General features: G+C 36.4%; 1 protein-coding gene across 2 annotated transcripts in view; it reads right to left on the bottom strand.

The window, feature by feature from the left end:
- LOC126751324 (putative uncharacterized protein DDB_G0291812) overlaps positions 1-23,187 on the bottom strand; it is a 132,527-nt gene that overhangs the window by 1,777 nt on the left and 107,563 nt on the right. The window lies entirely within an intron of this gene.

Below are 23,187 nucleotides of genomic sequence, written 5' to 3'. Positions count from 1 at the left end.
ATAGAAAGCCCAAAATGACAAGCTATAGATGTATATAAGCCATAAAAATCGCTTTATATTTGCTCGAAAAACGGTTCATTCAATGCGAGAATTTCGGCGTCAAACCCTAGATCTAAGTGATATCCCTGCAAAACTAATACGGCCGAGTAAACTGACGTTGAGTAATAGCAAAAGTTCCGTCAGGATCGGGAAGGACCTCTCCGAGACATTCGATACCAAACGAGATTTCAGACAAGGCGGCTTCCTATCGTGCGACTTCTTCAATCTACTCTTGAAGAAAATAATTCGAGCTGCAGAGCTGAATCGAGCAGGCACAATCTTTTATAATTGTATGCAGCCGCTGGCGCACGTCATTGATATTGATATCATTGGCCTCAACATCTGCGCCGTTTGTTCTGCTTTCTCCAGAATGGTTAAGAAAGCGAAGTAAAGGTTTGGTAGCGAACGAGGACAATACTAAATATCTCCTGGCAACAAACAGACAGTCGTTGCACTCGGGACTTGGCTCCCATGCACTGTTGACTGTCAAAACTTCGAAGTCGTAGATAATTTCGTCTATCTTGGAACCAGTATTAACACCAACAACAATATCAGCCTGGAAACCCAACGCAAAATAACTCTTTCCAGCAGGTGCTACTTTGGACTGAGTAGACAATTGAGAAGTAAAGTAAAGACGAACAAAGATCACACTCTATAAGTCAACTATTATTCCCGTCCTGCTATATGATGCAGAGGCATGTACGACGACATCGGCTGATGAGTTGGCATTACAAGCTTTCGGGAGAACGGTTCTGCCGAAAAATTATGGTCATTTGCGCATTGGCAACGGCGAATACCGCAGTCGATGGAACGATGAACTGTACGAGATATACGACGACATTGACTAAGTTGTCACGTTCAAGAAATAGTTAACCCATATTCATCGATATCGGTTTCCATTGATCGTCCCACTATATTTTAAAATTATGGCAAATGGTGGTCACATTTTAGTAATTCAATACTCGAAAAGTTTTCTGATCCCTAAAAACATAAATGTTGTTATTAAAACCGTCAAAGGTCGCTCAGATTCAGTTCCAGCGGCTGTTTGAATACTTTCCAAGTGTTTGTGGATGTTAACTTCACTCTTTATGGAACAAAGTCTATAAGAAATATTATCGCATCGTTTCAAATCAGTGAAATGTTCACATGTAAAAGAAAGAAATTTGTTTAAAGAAAGATATATTTTTGATTTTTAAAGACTCAAAGCATAACCTCTAAATTTAGATTTAATACTGATCTAAGAGGTGACTCATCGAAAATGATAAAAAATGAACTGCTAATCAACTTAACTTAATAATTTCCTTTAATTATTTTAATTCTCTCAGCTTTCTGTCAGCTCAGCGATATCTCTTCCTTTGCGAGATCACGTCACTGTTGTCACATGGAAACTCAAAGTGTAAACAGTTTCATTTCATAAACTCATCAGTTTAGTTCATAAAAAGCTTTTTTAAATCCGACAGCATGGACGCTAAACATTAATCTCCTATTGGACTGTGCTACCGCATCAGATTGCCAGCGTTGCAACAACAGTAGCGCTTGCATATGTATATGTATATACACATGAGCTATATATATGTATATATATGTATATGATGCTTAGTCGCACTCATTGCAGTACTTCGAGTGCAGAAAGTTGGAAAAGCATTTGCGATGCCATGCGGTGATATTAATTGACAAATGAGGTTTTTCCTTCCCACTCCTCGAAATCACTTTCATTTCGATCACCTCAGCAGCAGCACCCGTAACACAATAGCAAGAAAGTAACCAGGAATAACAACAACCACAATAAAAGCAAATACTCAATACCGTTATATGCCGCACAAATGACGGTACACATTAGTTGTGGCATACTCACATTCGCAATCGCCTCGGCGGTAAGTACGAATAGTGTTCGCAATTGAATGCTTGTTATGATTACACCAAACGAGTTGCAAAAGTTCAAAAAGTATTTTGTTACTTTTGATAATTTCTATTGTGTTGCTTGCCACATACACCGCGAGGCACACACGCGCAGGCGCTTTGCAATTCCTAAGCTTGTACTTATGTTTGCACGTATGTATGTATGTTTGTGCTGCGGTAGCGTGACGGAAAGCAAAAATGTCACTAACCGCTCGTTTGGCGAATCGATCGAGCGTGCAAATGCCGTTGCATTAAGCTTCACCTTTTGCAACTGCCACAATTATTCAACATCTGCTGCATGGACCCATTGGCGAGTTGTCGCAGAAATGTTGATTACTTTGATATGTCGCATGTGCCGCTGAGTGGCTGTAGTAAGTGTGAGTAAATAATTTATATGAATATAGAGCGCAGAAGTAAGCGTCTTGATGGAATTCCGTAAGTACGTGACTACCAACCAGTGGGTCGTAAGTTCAAATATCAGCCAGTTCAAAATCACAAATTATATTATGGAAAAAGTGTTTTATAACGCTTTTATGAGCGCTATTCTGGCATGATGAACCTTCATGAACAGTCGAAAATTAATAACATACCTGTAAAAGTCAAGCAGTGTGAAATTGCAGCATTTTGGGCCAGGAGCAACGTGAAGAGATTCATATAGAAATAACAACGGTTTGGTGTGGTTTGTGGGCCGATCATCGGTCCATATTTCTTCAAAAAGTGAGAACGTAACCGACAATGGCGACCGTTGTCGCGCCGCGATAAGCGACTAAATGATGCCTGAAATTGAAGCTCGTGATCTCGGCGACATTTAGTTTCAACAAGAAGGTTCCACTTCCCACACATCGCGTTAATCAATGGGCTTATTAAGATAACACTTTTTTTTATAATTTTAATTTTGGCACGGTCGATTGACCACTAAGATCGTATGATATAACACTGTTGGACTTTTTCCTATGGGAATGTGGAAAGTCTAAATTGTTTGCAGATATTCCCGCTTAGATGCAGGCCTAGGAGCAAAACATCACACAGTTAACGGTCGAAAACTGGACTCAACGAATGGATCATCTGATACTTAGCAGCGGACAGCTTTTGAAAGTGTTAATCTTCAAAAAATAAATGCGAAAGAATGTTCTTTCGAATGAAAATAAACATTCTTCATTAAATTTAAAGTTTCTGTGTTGTTTCTTTTAAAAAGTAAGGAACCTCAAAATGGAACACTCTTTGTAAGGTCCAACATACTTTATCTGATTTTTAAATATTTAAAGAAATCAATAATTACTTTAAGTTTGAGTAAGTTAGATATGTTTTGTCATCCTTAATTCATGGCCGAAAAGTGACTGGGTCTCCAATTACTTGAAAACCATAATCGAGTCATATTTGTTAAACAAAACGAAAGATTTGGTAAAGGTTAGTAGACATATTGGTCTGCAAAAACGTGAAATAGGACTTAACTGTTAACGGTTCCAACAAAATGGTGCGTTACGATTCGTAACTCGGCGAATCGAACTACTCAGTTCTTGTGAAAGGAAAGTTTCATAGATCCTGATGAAAGAAGTTCTCGTTTTGACCTGTCACCCAGATCTCCAAATTTTAAAGCTATGGGGAGTGAAAACAAGGTGAACGCTTGCAATGCTCGAACCATTACCCAACAGGGAACAAACTTTAAGCCCAAAACCTCCTGTTGCAGAAAAAAGTTCTCTTGTACTTTGCCGGCCACTTGGAGGATAATGTAATATCATTAGTCAAAATACATTTTAAAGATGGTATGTATTAAAAAATCTCTGAAAATTGCATACAGCCTTACTTAAAAAGCTGAATATCTTGAGAAGTATTAATGATAGCGATTTTGATCTCGGAACTTTTTTATAGGAAATAAAATTTCCTACAAATTTGTCAGGTACATATTTTCTATAGCTCCTTTCGTTTACGAGATATATACAAAAAAATGCGAAATTCTTGGAAAAATCGGGTTTAGAGCCCCGTACTACCTCGCCGGTGTGAGTTACGACTTTGTTGCACTGGGCACTTTTATATAGTGAATAATTCTGAGAAATAAACCAAAGCGATGCCATTAAATACCTCTGATCTGTAGGAATTTAAAGATAAAAACTAATGATTGTAGTGTATTTTCTATGGAAAATTTTTATAGGGCTTGGTCCAGTTCTTAAAGTTAATATTAAGGGCTCAAATTTTCAGGGAATTTTTTTAGGGTATTTCCAAGGAAATTTCGTGACAGGACTGAAAAAAATTAATAGTTCAAAAAAAAACGCCCTAATATAGATATATGTACAAATTTTTGGATCGATAAATTTAAAAGTTTTCTCAGAAAACTATCTGTGAAATTCGCGTTTTTCGGCCTTCTAACTGTATATAACCCAGACTTTTTCTTTCGGAAAAGAAACTTGTTTTTAACTAGAACTTAACAGATGGTTGCTAACTAGACATTGAGAAAACGGCCCCAAATGTGGATTCGTGCCGCGCCCTCTTAATACTTGTACTACAAATGTGAATGCGGGTAGGAATATAAATAAATCCACTGTATGTATCTAGGTATACATGTATGTGTGTGTAACAATGTGAACGTTTATGCAATATTGAGCAAATTCCTCTAGTAATTGCCAATGACACTTGCAATAAGCGTGTTTGCCGCAAATCGCTGTAAATCAAAGCACTCAGCAACTGTAAGTTATTGCAAAGTTTGTGAAATAACTGCCTTTATACTGCTTACGTAGTGCTTTTGAATATTATTACATGCGAGGCAAAGGTTTTATATGGAAGTTAATTGCTTGTAAGTAGTCGCCAACACTTGGTTTGTGAGAAAGAATATTAGGTCAAACTCAATTAGAGCACGCAAGAACGACTAAAATAGAACACTTGTCTGTAACTAGAATTTCTGTTCGAAAAGAAAATTTCAATGTCTCATTACTAATCAATATCTTGAAAGTAGTAGCATTATAAGTACATAGAACCTAAGTTCGATACCTGCTCCATACATACACAACAACATAGAAACAGCTTTTGAAATAATATTCATATGTACCTCAGACGGCATGCAATGGGAAACTCGAGGATAGAAAATACCTTACACAAAATCAAATAGCTGCACAGAGTCGGCTTTGTAAGTTTTTTCCCTTGTAAATCTTTTCGATGATGTGCACAGAGCAAAGGAAGTGTTCTCAAGACCTTTTTGAGAAGAAAAACACAAGCTTCATCACACACTTTGTCAAAAGTTGAAAATTTTAGTAATTCTTCGATCATTAACTGTATTCATCTATAGTACAAATAATTTTTTTTTCTTACTCGCCACCAGACACCTTTTCTCAAGTTCTACGGGATATCGCTACGGGATCAAGAGAATCCAAAAATTGCAAAACACGTCGTTGAAGTGGACACAGATTTATCAATAAGGTACGAGGTCAAGCAGATATTTGAAAAGCTAAATATGGGTTCTAGAGGAGTATTGCTCTGAATTCATCCATTTTCGGCAAGTGGTTATATTGTTGTTAGAGACAGTTGTTTCTGAATTTATTTAAGTTTTCATACATATTGAGCACTAAATACGATATAAAGTCAATCGGAAGTTCGAAAATATTTATACTAGGCATATGGGGTCCGATTTTAACCATTTTTGGCACAGGGGCATGCTGTCATTGCAAAAATATTCTGTCCAAATTTCAAAACTAGGTTTCACAAATTGAGCGATGTGTTCGGTAAAATGCACTGGAGTTCACATATTTGGTGTGTGGGTTCTTGGAATGTTAGAGTTCGAGTTTGGCAATTTTTTTATGTGTTAGATGAAATACATTGAGGGCACTATTTGAGTAAAGTTTTACTCTAATAACTTCATTGATGTTTGATGGAATTTAACAGTTTTTTATATGGGAAGTAGGCGTGGTTATGAACTGATTTCGCTCATTTCCATGGTATGACATGTAATAATTGGAAATAAATTAACAAACGCTAACTTTAACCCATTTTAATATTTTAAACAATGGCGACGTAATAAATTAACGCCCGCAAGCAATTCATCACAGTCTTGTTTTTTTTTTTTTGCAATATTAAATTTGTTTACGAAAATATCGAAACCATTGTTATTTGCTCTTGGCTGCAACAAATGGATTTGTTTTGCACTTCGAAGCAGATATTAAAAAACATTAATTACAGCGTCAAGAAATCAGCCATTTCATAACCTTCAAACAAATTCTATGCGCATGCGCAAAATATTTATGAATATAATAGTAGAAAAAGAACTCAGAAGACTAAACAAAATCGAGTAAACGCAAATCTAGGTGTGTCTAAATTTAATAAATAGTATTTTACACATATACTATATACGCACATACATACATACACATATACATCTGTATGTATGTACTTAAGTATATTAGTCAACACAATTGTATACGAGCATGCCAACGGCAGCAGCTAACTTCCATTGCCACAGTTAGCACAAGAGCCTCAAGTAAAAGCTTTAGAAAACCACGTATACGTCAAGTAATCGGTAATTATAACAAAAACAAGAAAAAAGCACACACTAAAAATTCTAAAAAATCAAAAGTTCACCACAACAGTCAACTAAGACCGCGCAGCGGCCGGTGGAGTGCCGATTGGCGCATTGGAATTGGCCTCGACCCAAACATAATCGGTCGCACTGCCTGCTATGCGGTAGCATGCAACAAACAACTGCTACAAGCACTTGGCAACAAAACACCAAGCGAAACGTAATGAAAAGTAGAATCAGCATTGAGTGCTGCCGGTGGAATTGTTGCAGGCATTGCATAATCCATTGACATGTTGACGTGCGACGGCGGCGAATTGAGCGGCCGCCAATCGGCGACTTGCTTAGCGGTGCAACTAAAAACAACTAAAGCAAAAGCATCGGGTGGTATTGGTATCTGTTGCAACAAAATGTAGGAGTCGTGGAATGTGAGAGCGTTTTGTGGATTATGGCGCGTTGGCTAAGCGTCGCAAATTGACCTGACCTGCATTCGCTGCTTAATCTAAATGCACCATTTCCAATCGAGTTGAGTTGGCAACGCTGGCCGCCGTAGTGCAACGATTTGTGGCAGCATTTGTGATTGATTGAGAGCGCGCTAAGGGTAGCATGACCATATACATATTTCAGTACATACATGTCTACCTTAAAGCCATAACCAAAATGAATTCATGCTCGCTAAGTGCAACTCATTGCAACGCGATTAATTTGTTGAAATTCCATTTCAATTACTCAAGTTTTGGCTATTTCGGCCCGCAGCAATTAACTTGTTAGTCCGTGTGTTATTAAATAGCGAAGCAATTTTTTAAGTGCTCAAATGCATAACTTTTTATTGCAAGCCTTTTCGCCATAACACAAGTACTTCACTTATTCAATATCGATATGTGTGCATACAACACTTGCAAAAAATTTTTTGGTTCCTTATTATTTTACTTTAATATAGCATACACACTTACATGCCTACATGCATACATACATATACATATTCATTCGATTATAGGCAAATATGCGCTCATTAAGCAAGCTATACATTATTGCAATGCATTTTACTGATTTGTTGCTTTTTGCTGCATTTTTAAGTCTTCAACACCAATTCACTAAAAAGTTATTTTAAATATTCACGAAAAGCAATTGGCGAAACAACTAAACAAAACGGAAAATTAAGTGAAAATGTTATAATTATTTCTTTCGACGATCGACTGAAATAATTGCAAAGAAATTTTACGAGTAACAACTTTACTGAATTCCTGGAATTAACAAATTGTTACTCAACCATGTACCCCATCTAAAAACACAGCACATTTTTCACAGTTTATATAAAAAAACAAATCTTCTGAGGTTTTTTTCAAATTTAAAAATTAGAGCCATTTAGCCTCGAGACAACTCTTAAAAATTTACCCAAAATTTTATATAAAAAGAAGTGTTAAAATATTAATTCAAAATTGATTGCTTTCAAGTAGCCGCAATTTCGTGAGAATATTTTTTGATCTAAGGTGTTTAGATTTTAGTTGACCAGAATGTTGGAAATCGAGATATGATGGACACGTCCCATTTATTGAATATGCTGCGATATGAACGAATAACCTTGGTTAGGTTATGTCGTTCAGAAATTTAGGAGTCTAGACAAGAATACCCTCTGAAAACGCACTCCTTTTAACTAAACTTTTAAATAGCAAACTGATGACAAAGTCCGGTGAAATGGGGTCATCCTATGCAGTATATCATATAATGCAAGGCCCCTTAAGAGGTTACATGCGATTATGACTTTCAAAAAATCGAGTTTTTTTATTGAATAGAATATTGCACTAATTTTTCAAGTTGATCCGAGTAATATTTTCGGAGATACAGTCTTTAGACTTGTGCCCTCTAGGCTAGCTAGACTATACGCCGCCTTTAAAAGCGTCTTTCTCTAAACTATGTTTTTGAAGTCGGTAGGTAAGATTTCTCGAGAACTACTCAATCGATCTTCATGAAATTTTACACAGGTCTTTGAGATACAATCCTTAAAGACTAGGGCGAAAGATTTTTTCAATTACAACTATTTGAAAAAAATGTTGTGAAATTTTTAATTTGTTGTAAAAATGTCTGCCAAAAATCCAAATTTCTGTTTTTTTCCAAGTACCATGTTTTCCGGCCAAGTTCTAAGTTTAGGTTTTAACTAAAATACATATTTTTTCACTTAAGATGATCCTGTAACGTGAAGAGTCACCGGAAATGACAAAAATTGTTGAAAAAATTTTCAATGATCTTTCTGCAATGAAACAGCTTTTTGAGAAGATAAAATTTGCTAACATTATTAAAAAACACTTACTCGGTTTTCTCAAAATCTATATGAGGAGAGAAAAAATCAGTGTAAGATTTTTCATAATATGATGATCGAGACGATGTTCGAAACTTCTTGTTTCTTCTTGATTGACGTAGACACCGCTTACCGCTTATAGCCGAGTTAACAACAGCGCGCCATCGTTTCTTCTTTTCGAAAGGTGGCGTCAATTGGAGATTCCAAGCGGAGCCAGGTCTTTCTCCAACTGGTCTTTCCAACGGAGTGGAAGTCTCCCTCTTCCTCTGCTTCCCCGGCGGGTACTGCGACGAATACTTTCAGAGCTGGAGTGTTTTCGTCCATTCGAACATCACCTAGACAGCGTAGCCCCTGTCTTTTAATTTGCTGAACTCTGTCAATGTCGATCGTATATCTCGTACAGCTCATTGTTCCATCGAATTCGATATTCGCCGTGGCCAACGCGGAAAAGACCATAAATCTTTCGCAGGACCTTTCTCTCGAAAACTCGTAATGTCGACTCATTAGCTGTTGTCAACGTCCATGCCTCTGCACCATATAGCAGGATGAGAATAATGATATAGAGTTTTGTATTTGTTCGTCGAGATAGGACTTTACTTCTCAATTGTCTACTTAGTCCGAAGTAGCAGCTGTTAGTAAGAAATATTCTGCGTAGGATTTCGAAGCTGACGTTGTTGTTGGTGTTGATGCTGGTGGTGCCATCTATATGTCGACTGGTGCGTTATCATTTTGACCGAACATTGGGCTTACGAAAGGTGTATGCACGGTTTGTTCCGCACAAATTGACTGACGACCAAAAATTGCTCAGAATCCAAAATAAGTTGAAGTTTGACTAGAAATACTTTTTCGACTACCCAATATTATAAAAATAAGTATTTAAATAATATTTCGCTGCTGCTTAAGACCCTCTCTATCTAAACTATTCTTTCTTACTTTGAACCAAGTATGCACTTAAAGCTTCTTAAGAAGTGTGAGTGATTAAATTTGTAAAATTGCGACAAGCTTTGGGAAGTCGGTTGACAAGTCAAAGACAATTCTCTACTTAAAATAAAATTACAAAACTGTGAACTAAGTTTTGTAGTGCTCATATATTCTTCTTTATTCGCGTAGACACTTCTTACATATATTTATTATATATAGTTACATAAAATACAACTCCATCCCACATAAGACTTTTTGAAATTTGTACTGATAAAAGTTAGACCCGACGATATTTTTCCTGATTTTCTTCTCGATATATGATAAACCAAGCACCTACTCCGTAATTTTATAACCGAATTAACAAGACAAAAGGACACAGTTTATGTATAAGCCAAGAAAGAGATCTGTATTAAGGTAATGTGTACATTATGTTAAATTACCTAGTCGCTAACGACTAACTGATTTATCGAATAACTGATGTGAACGGGGTAGACAATTCTTAGAGTTAGTCATCTTTGTTGTAGAGCTAACTTTTTGGTGAAATAAAATAAACTTACATCTGTTCATGCCTTTTTAGTATGGAATGAACTGAGTTCCTATACATCACACCTTCTTATTATTTTGTCGTACTTTTGCTATCGATTATTTTTTCTCGCAAATATCAATAACCTGCTGAAGATAGCAAATAGAGGAACTACAACTGCTCTTTAAGCTGTCATGTCTGCAAAAATATTTTTCTAAATATCGCGGAAATATTGTAGGAATTATGCTTATTTTAGTTAGTGTGTGGAAGATTCTATGGCTTCGGCTGTGTTACGTTTATGCCTGACGTAAGGGAAAACGTTTGGCTTAGTTCAGCAGCAGACACTTTACATATGAATAACGGCACGACGTTTTAACTTTAGCTCAACTAGGAACTAATGCAATGATTATTCTTTTGACTGTAGGGTGTTTTACTCCAAATAAATATATTTATCAAGGTGTTTGAACTCATATTGCCTTGCGAAAATATGACACAGTGAAATAGATGTATGCTTTATTATTTTCCTATTGTTACCTTTTTTATACCTTTGTAGTTTTATTTAAATTTCAAATAGAAATTGAAATTCTTCTCCTCCATGGTCCATTCAGACATATTAAAAAATCTAAAACAATCATAGTTTAACCCCTAACCTCAACCGAGATCAAATTATCCAATTAACTAAAATAGCCGTATTGGAGACATCATCAAAGCAAAAGATTCTGGTGGAAAAAACTTTTTTTGTCAAGAGGTGAGGTTAAGAGTGTCAAGAGGTGAGGTTAAGAGTGTCAAGAGTGAGGTTAAGAGTCAGATCATAGCAGGGATCTCAACTTGAAAACTTAGAACTCCTGTATGTTGTGGTACCTAAAACTCCTAAATTATAGATCATAAGACCCTTACCAATCGATAAAGCGCTTTGAGTTTATCACAAATTCTTCTGGTTCTCCGAAAGTAAGCTGCCTTGATGCTTCAACCTCCATCTTAAGAAATGCCTGAATGTTTCTACTTTACACTCCATGCAACTTTAACATCTTGCCATCGAAAAGATTTTAGCCAGTTTGATAAAGTAAGAACCCCTATGATTGTGGCAAGAGGAACTTTGCTCAGAACAGGTTGTAATAGGCCAAAAGGATCTTGCAATTCAATAAGAATGGGTCAAGGACCAATATCTTCGAAGCGCACGCGAAGTCCATTGCTCAAGTGCTAGAACGCAAGATGCCAATGGAGAACCAAGTCGGTTCCATTCCGATGTGAGCAGGACAAAGATATCAGTATATATCAGATATCAGTGATTCTACTATGACAGGGTACTCAAACGATTTTTATGATTAAGTAGCTTGATGCCATTTCTAGTGAGGATACATACGCCTTGACTAGCTATGAGCGCTCAGTTAGCGAGCGAGTATTGCAGCACTATTGTCAGTATTGTCACTTCTATCTAAAAAACATCAGAGTGGTTTCGGAACCTAATCTAAGATTGACACTCTTCCTTACAGAAAACTCCCCGTTTTACATTCCCTTTTAGCTTTGGTCCTTCCGTGGAAAACCTCACTGAGCCTCTTTTCCGGCGACCTCTCTCCATCCACATATTCCTCGTCGGTATGTGAGTAGAGTAAAAACCTCCACGAGTTGCCTCTTTTCTCGGATTGAAAGGGAGGGGGAATTAAGGTGCAGGTAGAGGTCACAATAAAAACTCATACAATTTTAGAAACCTGCTTTCCTTCATCGTTTAGAAGAGGTTATGGAATAGTATACTTATCTTTAAAGCATAGAATTGTAGCACCCATTTTAGCGCAATAGTAGAGTAATCAAATTATAAAATATTAGTATTAATTCTGGGTAAATGTATTGAGGTTCCCAATAAGTTCGAAATCATGATAAACTAATTTTTTTATTTTTTTTTTTTGGAAAAAATATTAAAAACCAAACTACACCAAGCATTTCTTGCACTAGCTTTAATAATAGCAAATTGAGTATTAGCTAACATTTTTTTTTATTTTAAACATTAGTGTAATCACTAAGTTCACTACAACAACCAAATTCCTTTGATTACTCTCATCTCCGCAGAGTAACTATGGCATTGTATGAGTAGATTTGTCTAAAGCAAAAACTATGAAAAACACTTTAAAGCTCATTTAATTAAATCGCTGCTCATTAACCAGCAATTTCAATTAATTACTTCAGCATTAAAGCGCTTACAGCACCGTTGAAAGGTGAAGTCAAAGCAAAAGGCTGTCACACCTGGCGTATACTTAACATTAATTTAATTGAGTTGCATAATGGCTGCATAATGAGCTGGAATGACATAGAATGGCACCTTGCATGCAGATTTCCTTGCTGCAATTTTTCATCGTTGTTGTTGTTGTTGTGCATTGTTTTTGTTTTATATTAATGGCTTTGAAAGCCAATGACGGCTAAAGGCACACGCTTGGCCATTGTCAATGAGCGTTTAAACTGAAATAATCCAGCGTAATTAAACATTTCGACAACAACAACAACAAGAGCATTTAAATTCTGCAGCAAAAACAAAGGGATATTCACATAAGGTGTATGTATGTGTATATGAGCCTGACTTGAGAAACAAAAACAAGCGAAAATATATCAAAGTCAAATGCATGACAATGGCGGATGGAATGCAAGGTGGGGCAGGCGAGAGAAAATTCTAATGAGCAAATAAAAATAATAATTAGTATTAGTCGCAAGAGTGACACGCAATGACAACCAGTAATTTTGCACTATTTCATGGCTCAACATCCGCCACTGGGAAAACACGCGCGCACGCACCATAAAACACAAACAAACACACACACATACACATATCTGTGCCTTGTTGCTGCGTTGCTGCATTAAATTGCGTTTGTCAACAGCGACTAACGGCCACACGCTCATGGCCACTTGCAAAAGCATTTATAGCATTTTTTAAGCAGCAACAACAAAGAGAAGACAATAACTAAACTTTTTATAGTCAGCTCTGCTGCGGCCGCGGGCTTTATAGCGATGCATACCTATACTACTATAATATATGTACACTTGTACAACGTCGTACCGGCAACATTAATGCCACTTTAGTGCCACACTGACGCTGAGAATGCGCCGTAGGACAAGTGAGCCCTATGCTAATGATGGTGCTGTAATAACCTCGGCAATTAACCCCAGGCCGGTGGCTAGCATGGGTGAGCACATACCGGTGTACATATGGTACATGCATATTTATTTGTTTCCATATGACTAATAGGTATGTACAAATGTTGCTTGCCGCAATATCTGCAGCGCGCTGCTGGCAATAAAACCTTCAGTGCAGAAGGTGGGAAATGGCGAAAGGGGAGTATGCGCAAATGTATTCAAATGTGTGAAATAATTCGTCATCGCTACATACAATGTGCGCCAGTGTGTGTAACGCTATTTTATTTTATTTTCAGGTTTCTAGTCTAATTCCATGGTCAGGTCAGGAAAATGGATTGCCAGACAATGGTAAGAAATTTAATGTTTGTTTTATTTTTGCGTCAATTTTTGTACAAGCGAAGAGTTTGAGAATTCTACACCAATTGTGCAAAAGTAAGCAGAAAGTGCGTACACAGAATATTATATAATTTCGCAATTTAAATCGCTCTTAAATGTTAAAAATTGTCGGCGTACCTATTTATCAAAAAAAAAAATACATACTGCATAATATGGGAGATGAACTTGGCTGCGCTCTTCTTTTATTGTCTTAGTTCAAAATTATATATTATATTGCTAACCTTGAATATATTACTAGTAGATCCAGCTACAATTGCTTTGGCTATGGCATACATTAGTCAATGGAAAAAATATGAATATTTCATTTGGCATTTTACTGAAAATTTGTATTATTATTATTATTATTTTATTTATTTACTATTTATTTACAAATTTGGCAACAGACCGAGACAATGAACGCCATAAAGATGCGAAAGCTCTGTGCAAAGTGGGTGCCGCGTAAGTAAAACAACCAATTGCTGATACTGAGGAGTGTTTGTGTGCTCTTTAATCGTAATAAAACCGAATTGTTGCCCCGGTTTGTGACAATAGAAACATGGCTCTATCATTTCACACTGGAGTTGTGGACTTCAATCGACAGTCAGTCCTAATGTACTGCACATTGTGAACTAGTCCTCAAGCGTGGAAAGACGAAAAAGTAGGCTAGTAAATATGATCCATTGCACTGCATATTTGATTGCAGTTCTATTCTAGAAATCTTAATATTTATCAATTGTTTTATTTTTGAGCAAGGATCAGTAATCAGTTTGAAATTGTACGCATACACTTCATCGTTTCCATTTAAATATTGCACTGCTCTGTACAATGCTTCGGGAATATTTCTGTATATAACAAATTATAATAGATCTTTTTATCAACACTGCAGTTACTCCGCTATTTTTTATGTTAGATATCGCGTTTGGTTTGTTATGAACTCATTTGCGTTGTTCGCCCATAATCTGGTAAAGTAGCCGCAATGCCTTGACGACGAAAATGTCAATGTGTTCTAAGAGAAAACTGCCTTTTTTAGGAGCAACAATAACCCACATACTAAGTATGCATGCAAACGAAATTAGTGTTTTCAAATGATTCTTACATAAATTTTGAACACATGCATACGATTTGAAATATAATTTGGTATTTATAAATTGTATTGACGTTTAACATAAAAATCTGAAAAAAAGTATCCTCTGATTCTAAGCCACCTTCACACCAATATTCAGCCAAATCGGTTTAGCCGGTTTTAAGCTATAAATAGAGACTCTTTCTTTATTATACTCTCGCAACAATGTTGCTAAGGAGAGTATTATAGTTTTGTTCACATAACGGTTGTTTGTAAGTCCTAAAACTAAAAGAGTCAGATATAGGGTTATATATACCAAAGTGATCAGGGCGACGAGTAGAGTCGAAATCCGGATGTCTGTCTGTCCGTCCGTCCGTCTGTCCGTCTGTCCGTCCGTCTGTCCGTCCGTCCGTGCAAGCTGTAACTTGAGTAAAAATTGAGATATCATGATGAAACTTGGTACACGTATTCCCTGGCTCCATAAGAAGGTTAAGTTCGAAGATGGGCAAAATCGGCCTACTGCCACGCCCACAAAATGGCGGAAACCGAAAACCTATAAAGTGTCATAACTAAGCCATAAATAAAGATATTAAAGTGAAATTTGGCACAAAGGATCTCATTAGGGAGGGGCATATTTGGACGCAATTGTTTTGGAAAAGTGGGCGTGGCCCCGCCCCCTACTAAGTTTTTTGTACATATCTCGGAAACTACTACAGCTATGTCAACCAAAGTCTACAAAGTCGTTTTCTTCAGGCATTTCCATATACAGTTCAGAAATGGAAGAAATCGGATAATAACCACGCCCACCTCCCATACAAAGGTTATGTTGAAAATCACTAAAAGTGCGTTAACCGACTAACAAAAAACGTCAGAAACACTAAATTTTACGGAAGAAGTGGCAGAAGGAAGCTGCACCCAGGCTTTTTTTAAAAATTGAAAATGGGAGTGGCGCCGCCCACTTATGGACCAAGAACCATATCTCAGGAGCTACTAGACCGATTTCAATGAAATTCGGTATATAATATTTTCTTAACACCCTGATGACATGTACGAAATATGGGTGAAATCGGTTCACAACCACGCCTTCTTCCAATATGAAGCTATTTTGAATTCCATCTGATGCCTTCTCTGTATGATACGAGTATAAACATTAGGAACCAATGATGAAAACGGAATAAAACTTTACAAAAATACGGTAATTGAAAAATATGTATTATGAAATCTCGATTATCACTTTATCGTGCGAGAGTATAAAATGTTCGGTGACACCCGAACTTAACCCGTCATTACTTGTTTTTTATTTATATATACACACATATATATATATATATATATATATGTATATATATATGTATATATTCGAATAATGAAGATGTGCTCTTATTTAATAATATATATTTTTTTTATGAATTAATTTCACCTTTATTGAGATATAACCTATCCTATTTTTTTATATTGGATCAAACTGGATAGAAGCTGCTAAATTTTTACTAAAATCGGTTCAGTAGTTTGGGTTTACTCCGACAAAACGTATTTTTTATATATAATGTCAAAGTACTAATATGGTTCGTTCTTAGCTTTCCAACTAACATCAATGGGGAAACGTTTGAGTGGATTTTTTCCATAAAAAACTTCTCATAAATCTAAATTAGAGAGCCTGTTACACATTGGCACATTATGAAGAATAAATAATAAATGTGCGCGAAAGTGAGAAAAAACTACTGGCAGAACAGTGTTTTTGAACGACCTTCATGATGCTAAGGATCAAACCGTATTCGCCAAATTTGGCCCCGTGTGATTGTTTCTTGTTCCCAAAACTGAAATTGCCGCTCCGTGGAAGCCATTTTCAGTACATCGAAGTATCTTTTCGACAGAATTCGCTGAATGAGCTGAAGGTCATCTTATGAAAAGTGTTTCGACGACGGGAACGATCGTTGTCATAAATCTATTACATTTGGTGGGAATTACTTTGAAGGCGACAAATTAATACTGATGAATTATTAAATATTTTGCGTTTTATTTACAATTTCTGGGTACTTTTGTATTATTCTATTCTTAAGAAATAATGATTTACATAACAATTTTTTTGCCACGCCACTTCACTCTAAAGGAGTTATAACGCTCTAAATGAGTTAAACGCTTTTCATAAACCCACCTCGTCACACCCACCTTATCACAAGACCACGTCTTGATGAGGCTCTAATGCAATTTCATAATGCTTGACGTTAAAAATCAATTTTCCAAACACTTCCAAGTGCATGCCAAGAAAATTATAAGTACGCCAGCATATGACTCTTAATGATTTCTTACGTAAACAGAAGCCAATGAAATGCAAAAACAACATCGTAAAACTGTGTTGCCTAAGGGTCATAAGTACAGGCATTCATATGCAATGTGCAAAAGAAGCAAAAAGTAGAGCTTGAAAAAGTTGCAAGCAACAGCGCAAAAACGCTAAATGCCTATTGCAGATTTTTTGCCCCTTGCAATGCGCGCATCAACTCAGCTTTACTGCAACTGTTTTGCATTTGTTGCACCACTTTTTCCTTTTGGAATTTCTTCCACTCGTTTGCTATAAATGGCACAAATGCTGAGTGCAAATGACATGCGACACACGCGGCTTTACGCACACGCGAACACACTGCCACACGGCAACGCAGCATGCAGCCCAACAATGAGGGCTGGCATACCAGTTTACAGTTTACAAGGCACATACATGCCTTATGCCGCTGCAGCGGCGCCGTGCGGCAGCCGCACACTCACATGACACATCACCTCGTCAAAGCGAAGCAATTGCAGCTGCACGTCACCAACTTTGTCATTGGCGCTTCTAAGCGCAACAAAAACCAAATCATAAAGCGTTAAAAATAAAAACACACGAAGGAACATGCGTGTCTGTTTGTGTGTGTGAGCGCATACTACATGTCATAAAAGCTGCCTAACGTCCCTCGTAATTGCCGTTGTGTGTCAGAATGAGTGCCGAAGAAATTGCATTAACAGCATCTTGTCATTTACTTCCAACTCCATTATGCGCAACAAATTGTTTTATATCTGACAACAAAGGCAAAGAATTCGCGCAATGACGAAGAAGAACGGCCAGAGAGGCCAATAGGAAATATGAAGGTAAAACTATGTGGCGAAGCTGGCTTTACGCAGAGCATCAGTAAGAACTTTTTATGGTTAGTTCTCACGCATACCATATAATATTCATATATCTAAGTATAACGTTTTTTTTTACTTAATACACGGGGCAAATATAGAAGATTTTAACTCAAATTCGGAAGAATTTACGAAGTAACAACAATATTAAAAATTCTGGATCCGCCAATGGTATCTGCACTCAGCTAATCTCTTTGGAACTATATATCCTTGTTCTCATATCGCCAGGAATATTTTCGGCATCGATTTGAAAAATAAATATCATACAATTTATAATTAGAACCCTAAATTTCCCTAACGTCCACACCCACAATATATATGGATTTGGTCGGCTGCGTCCTCAATTCAGAATTATCGCATTTTCGTGAGTTTCATCTAAGCAGATGTTTAAAGATGACTTAGAATGCATTATAGACTTTTAGGAAAAGCGATCCATGTCAGAGTCTTACCAAATTTAGATTTTGAGCGCATGATATTCTCGTACCGAAAAAGCCTTACTGTGACAGTAATCATCGTATAAACGACATGTCGTAAGAAAATAACCATTTTTAAAGATTTGTATATAACCGAAACAGATTTGACTCTAAAAGAGCTGAAAAAATTATGCTGGGATAGTGAGATCAAGAATCAAGCTGTCAATGTCGATTTTCCGAACATAATTTAAAGTCAAGTCTTCGCTAAAAATAGACAGGAAAAAAATACTACTATCAGAAGAAATGATTTGTCGCATTTTGTGATAGACGAATAAATGATATCGGAGGGCGTAAAAGAGATTAACAATATAACAGCGAATAATCAGGTTCATCTCGGCGGCCATTAATCTTTACAGGGGGTCCACCGAATATCAACCGAATTCTACAGAAGCATAAACAAAATTAAAGGAACCGGCTGCATGTATCTATACATTTCGAAGCGAGGACAGGTTAAAATCTCCAGAGGCCAATTGGGACTACTTGTCGCGCCTGCACTAGTGAATACAGACTGAGGACGAATCTATCTTCTGAACGCACAATGAGCACTCTGTGTCTGATTATTAGAAAAAGAAAGAGCAAAAACAGCCGTTATAAATATACATATGAGTGTTAAGGACTTGAGATTGTATACGAAATCAAGATACGAAAAAACTTTGCTGATAATCTGAATAACCCAACTGTGAAATCTGAGTACACCCTCTGGTATACGAAAACTTGCGCAAATAATGGAATAAACCAAAAACAGTAAAACAAGTACAACGATAAGTGCAAAATTTACCATAGCCGGGAATGAACTCGCTGATGAGCTCGTCCGCTCCGCAGCATTCACTAAAATGGTAGGACCTAAACTCCTCATCGCGATGGGTCCTCATACCATAAAGGATTTGCTCCGCAAAGAAGTAGGAGTATGCAGAGAGAGGTATTGGCAACAACTCCAGGGCTTTGGCCATACCAAGTTGCTAACAAGGGGTTATAACCTCAACAAGTTTAAATATGTAATCAAACTCCTTATTTTCAAAATGGATACCACGAAAAAGAAAGAGCAATAAGAGAATGTTGTAAGGGATAATTTCCGAGAGAAAATATGAAAATTTTTATAAAGATATAAAAAAAGAAAAAAAAACTAATCTCACTAATCATCCCTAAGAATTTCCTACTGACTGTTCTAGTAAACCAACTCAAATGTACACATAAATAAATGCCAAGGCCTGTCATGTAAGCGCGTTTGCCATCTCGACCAGAAGATGTTAACGCAATGGACCATGACCATAATCGCGGTCAATATTTCCGCTAATGAATTAAGTCAATAAAATGCAGCATTAGCAGACACAGTGTTCAACCGATAGGCGAATGTAGCAAAGAGTGAAAAAAAATAAATAAATAGAACGAAAACAAAAACATACACAACACAAATACAAATACAAAATGACGGAAGAGTATTGTTTGAGATAAACATCTGCGAAGAGAACGTGTTAATAATTAGAGGCCAGCACAAATGGCGAATTAGAGTAAATAAATAAATGAGAAACTGGTCTTAAAAACATATTGATTTGATTAGTTTAAATAAACTGAACATTATGCATTGTGATATTGTTTTGCTGGAAGCATTTAGCGATGGAGGACTTTACAAAATAAAGAGGCTCTTTTTTACAATTTTGTATACAATTTTTTAATTTTTTTATTATATTAAATTTGGCACGAAGTTTGTAGCACCAAAAAGTAAACGTCAGAGGCTCTATGCAATATACATATATAGTATGTACATCTTTATAAATAATTTATGAATAATCAGTCTGTTTGTTCATCTGCCGATACGTTAACTAGACCCTCAGTTTTTGAGATATTGCTCATGGAATTTTGCACAAGCCTTTTCTCATTAAAAAGACGCTTATTTGTCGCAACCGCCGATAGCGAATCACCATAGCATATAGCTGCCATATAAACTGACCGATCAAAAATAAGTTCTTGTATTGGAAATTTTTGCATCGAGGTGTCTTGAACAAATTTGGCATAGGTTATTGCCCAAGACATTGATGAAATCTTCGAAGAAATCGTTCAGATCGGATCACCATAACATATCTGTCATACAAACTGACCGAAGAAAGGCAAGTTATGTTATGAAAACTTTTTTATTCGTGAAGGCAATTCCAGCTTTCTAAAAGTGATCGAGGTAACCAAAAAAATTCATTTTTAACAGTCTGAAAAATAAAGGTCTGGCGCATTGTTTAACCCTTTAAAACACCCAACGTTCGTTTTCGACTACAAATTTTATATCAAAACAAGAAAAAACATTAACTTCAGCTGCACCGAAGCTGATATATCCTTCACAGGTGCATTTCTTTTATTAACTATGTGTTCAGTTTTTATGGAAGCTATAGGCTATAGTAATCCGATCTGAACACTTTCTTCGGAGATTACATTGTTACCGTAGAAAATAATCTACACAAAAATTTCGTGAATATATCTTGTCAAATGCGAAAGTTTTCCATACAAGCCCTTAATTCCGATCGTTCGGTTTGTATGGCAGCTATATGCTATAGTAATCCGATCTGAACAATTTCTTCGGAGATTACATTGTTACCTTAGAAAATAATCTATACCAAATTTCGTGAATATATCTTGTCAAATGTGAAAGTTTTCCATACAAGCATTTGATTCCGATCGTTCAGTTTGGATGGCAGCTATATGTTATAGTGGTCCGATATCGGCCGTTCCGACAAATGAGCAGCTTCTTGAAGAGAAAATGACGTTTGCAAAATTTCAAAACGATATATTAAAAACTGAGGGACTAGTTCGAATATATACAGACGGACGGATGGACGGACGGACGGACAGAAAGACAGACGGACATGGCTAAATCGACTCAGTTCAACATACTGATCATTTATATATGTATATACTTTATAGGGTCTCCGACGATTCCTTCTGGGTGTTACAAACTTCGTGACAAACTTATTATACCCTGTTCAGGGTATAAAAATAACTGTTTTGTTGCACCGTGTACAAAATTAACAGTTTTCACGTTAATCAAGTCTAGTAAATCGAGGCCGAAGAGGAAGCATTCTGAACCTTCATCTGGGAAATATTTTCTGCTACAGCAACAACAATAATAACAACATTGATTGTAATTTTTCGAAATATAGTCTTTAAGAAGAAGGTAGATTTCATTTCCATAATTTTTAGAGAGATTTGTAAAAAATATTTTCCATTGACAAGCACACATACTTAATTTTTGGTAGAATTTTTTTATTAAAAAAATTTTAATTTGTTGCATGGTGTAAATATTACTTTTTTGACCATTCCCAAGGCAGATATGTTTATGACATCTGAAGCGTCACGAACTTACATACATACATAAGTACATGTATCCGACCGAAGGGTGTCTACTCGGCAGCATATTTATGGTGAATATTCTGTGCAAACACCACAACAACAACAACATTTTTTTTTTATAATTTATCAAAATAGAGTATATTTTTATTGAAATTATCTATACACACCCACAAATATTGGAAAAAATTATAAAAAATGTCTACAACATCGCTCTCTCTCTCTTTTATGCGCCCCCTCCCACTTTTAATCCAAGAAATTCAAGTTATTATTATTTAAGCCTCCTCACCTTAAATTCAAGTGTTATTTCTGCTTCTTTCTAGCCTTTTCTTCTCATATTATTATGCACAAAAATTCTTCAATAACAGTCGCAAATATTTAAAACACACACAAACGCACACATACATATGCAGCGCGGCATATAGCACCCACACACACAACGCTGCCAATTCAAGCGGATACATTGAACCTGATATTACGGTTAGAATAACGGTGCCTTACATTACTCGCCAGCAATGCAAATTAATGGTGCTGATAATTTCTTGTAACAACAGCAATAGCACAACAATAACAACAACAACACCGGTCAACTTTGCGCACCCACAAACCTTTGGCTCCACAAAGGAGTGTCGCTGTGATTATTATTCCAAGCAGCAAAGCAAGGCAAAGCAAAGTACAGCGGTGATCTGCAAAAGTACAAGCCAAGCGGCGTGTCTACATGCCTTCGAGTACAATTGTACTTATGTTTTCACATACATATTGTTTGTGGGTATGAAGGTATGCATAGAGTTGCAGTGCAAGTTGGTATTAAGCAGGTATTATACAAATACTTGTATATAGTTAGGTAGACAGCAAGCAGAATAAAAAATTGAAAGTTGTTCAGCAAATAAAGTTGGCACGCAGCGCAAAGTTTAATTTTTAATGGAAAAGTTGGCGTCGAAGAGCGCATTCTTGCGCTGAGCTTATGCGCATGCGCATATTAATTCTTGCTGAAATGTCTTAAATCTCTCGTATACAGTCTTTTCTTTATGAAAATCTAAAGAGTGTGAATTAAGACGTGTTATTAATTCCCCATTTCTTACATAAGTATAGCACATTAATTTTTAGAATTGCTTTTGAAAGCAAAGTGAATAATTTTCAAGCAATAAACCCGCTAGGCAAGAGTAGTTTATTGGTTTGTTTCATAACAAAAATTCTTAAAAGACTTATTGAGCAAGACGTTTGTTATGTTCATGCAAATTTGATTATGTAAATGTAGAAAGCATACCATATATGCAAAGTCATAATACCTTTTCCAGGTTTATTTCTTGCAGCCACTATATAGTTATAAAGCGATATATAGAATATATGATGGCCAAAGTGCGGCCGCCAGCCTTTTCAAACATACATACATATATAAAAATAAATCCGAAAACCTAACCGACCAATGGTTTTCATTTAACGGAAAACGCTTTACTAGATCTTTCCAAACACTTTGCTTGATAACAACAACCT

Source organism: Bactrocera neohumeralis, chromosome 2, assembly GCF_024586455.1.
Source record: "Bactrocera neohumeralis isolate Rockhampton chromosome 2, APGP_CSIRO_Bneo_wtdbg2-racon-allhic-juicebox.fasta_v2, whole genome shotgun sequence".
NCBI lineage: Eukaryota > Metazoa > Arthropoda > Insecta > Diptera > Tephritidae > Bactrocera > Bactrocera neohumeralis.
This window is presented reverse-complemented; position numbering and strand designations above follow the sequence as displayed.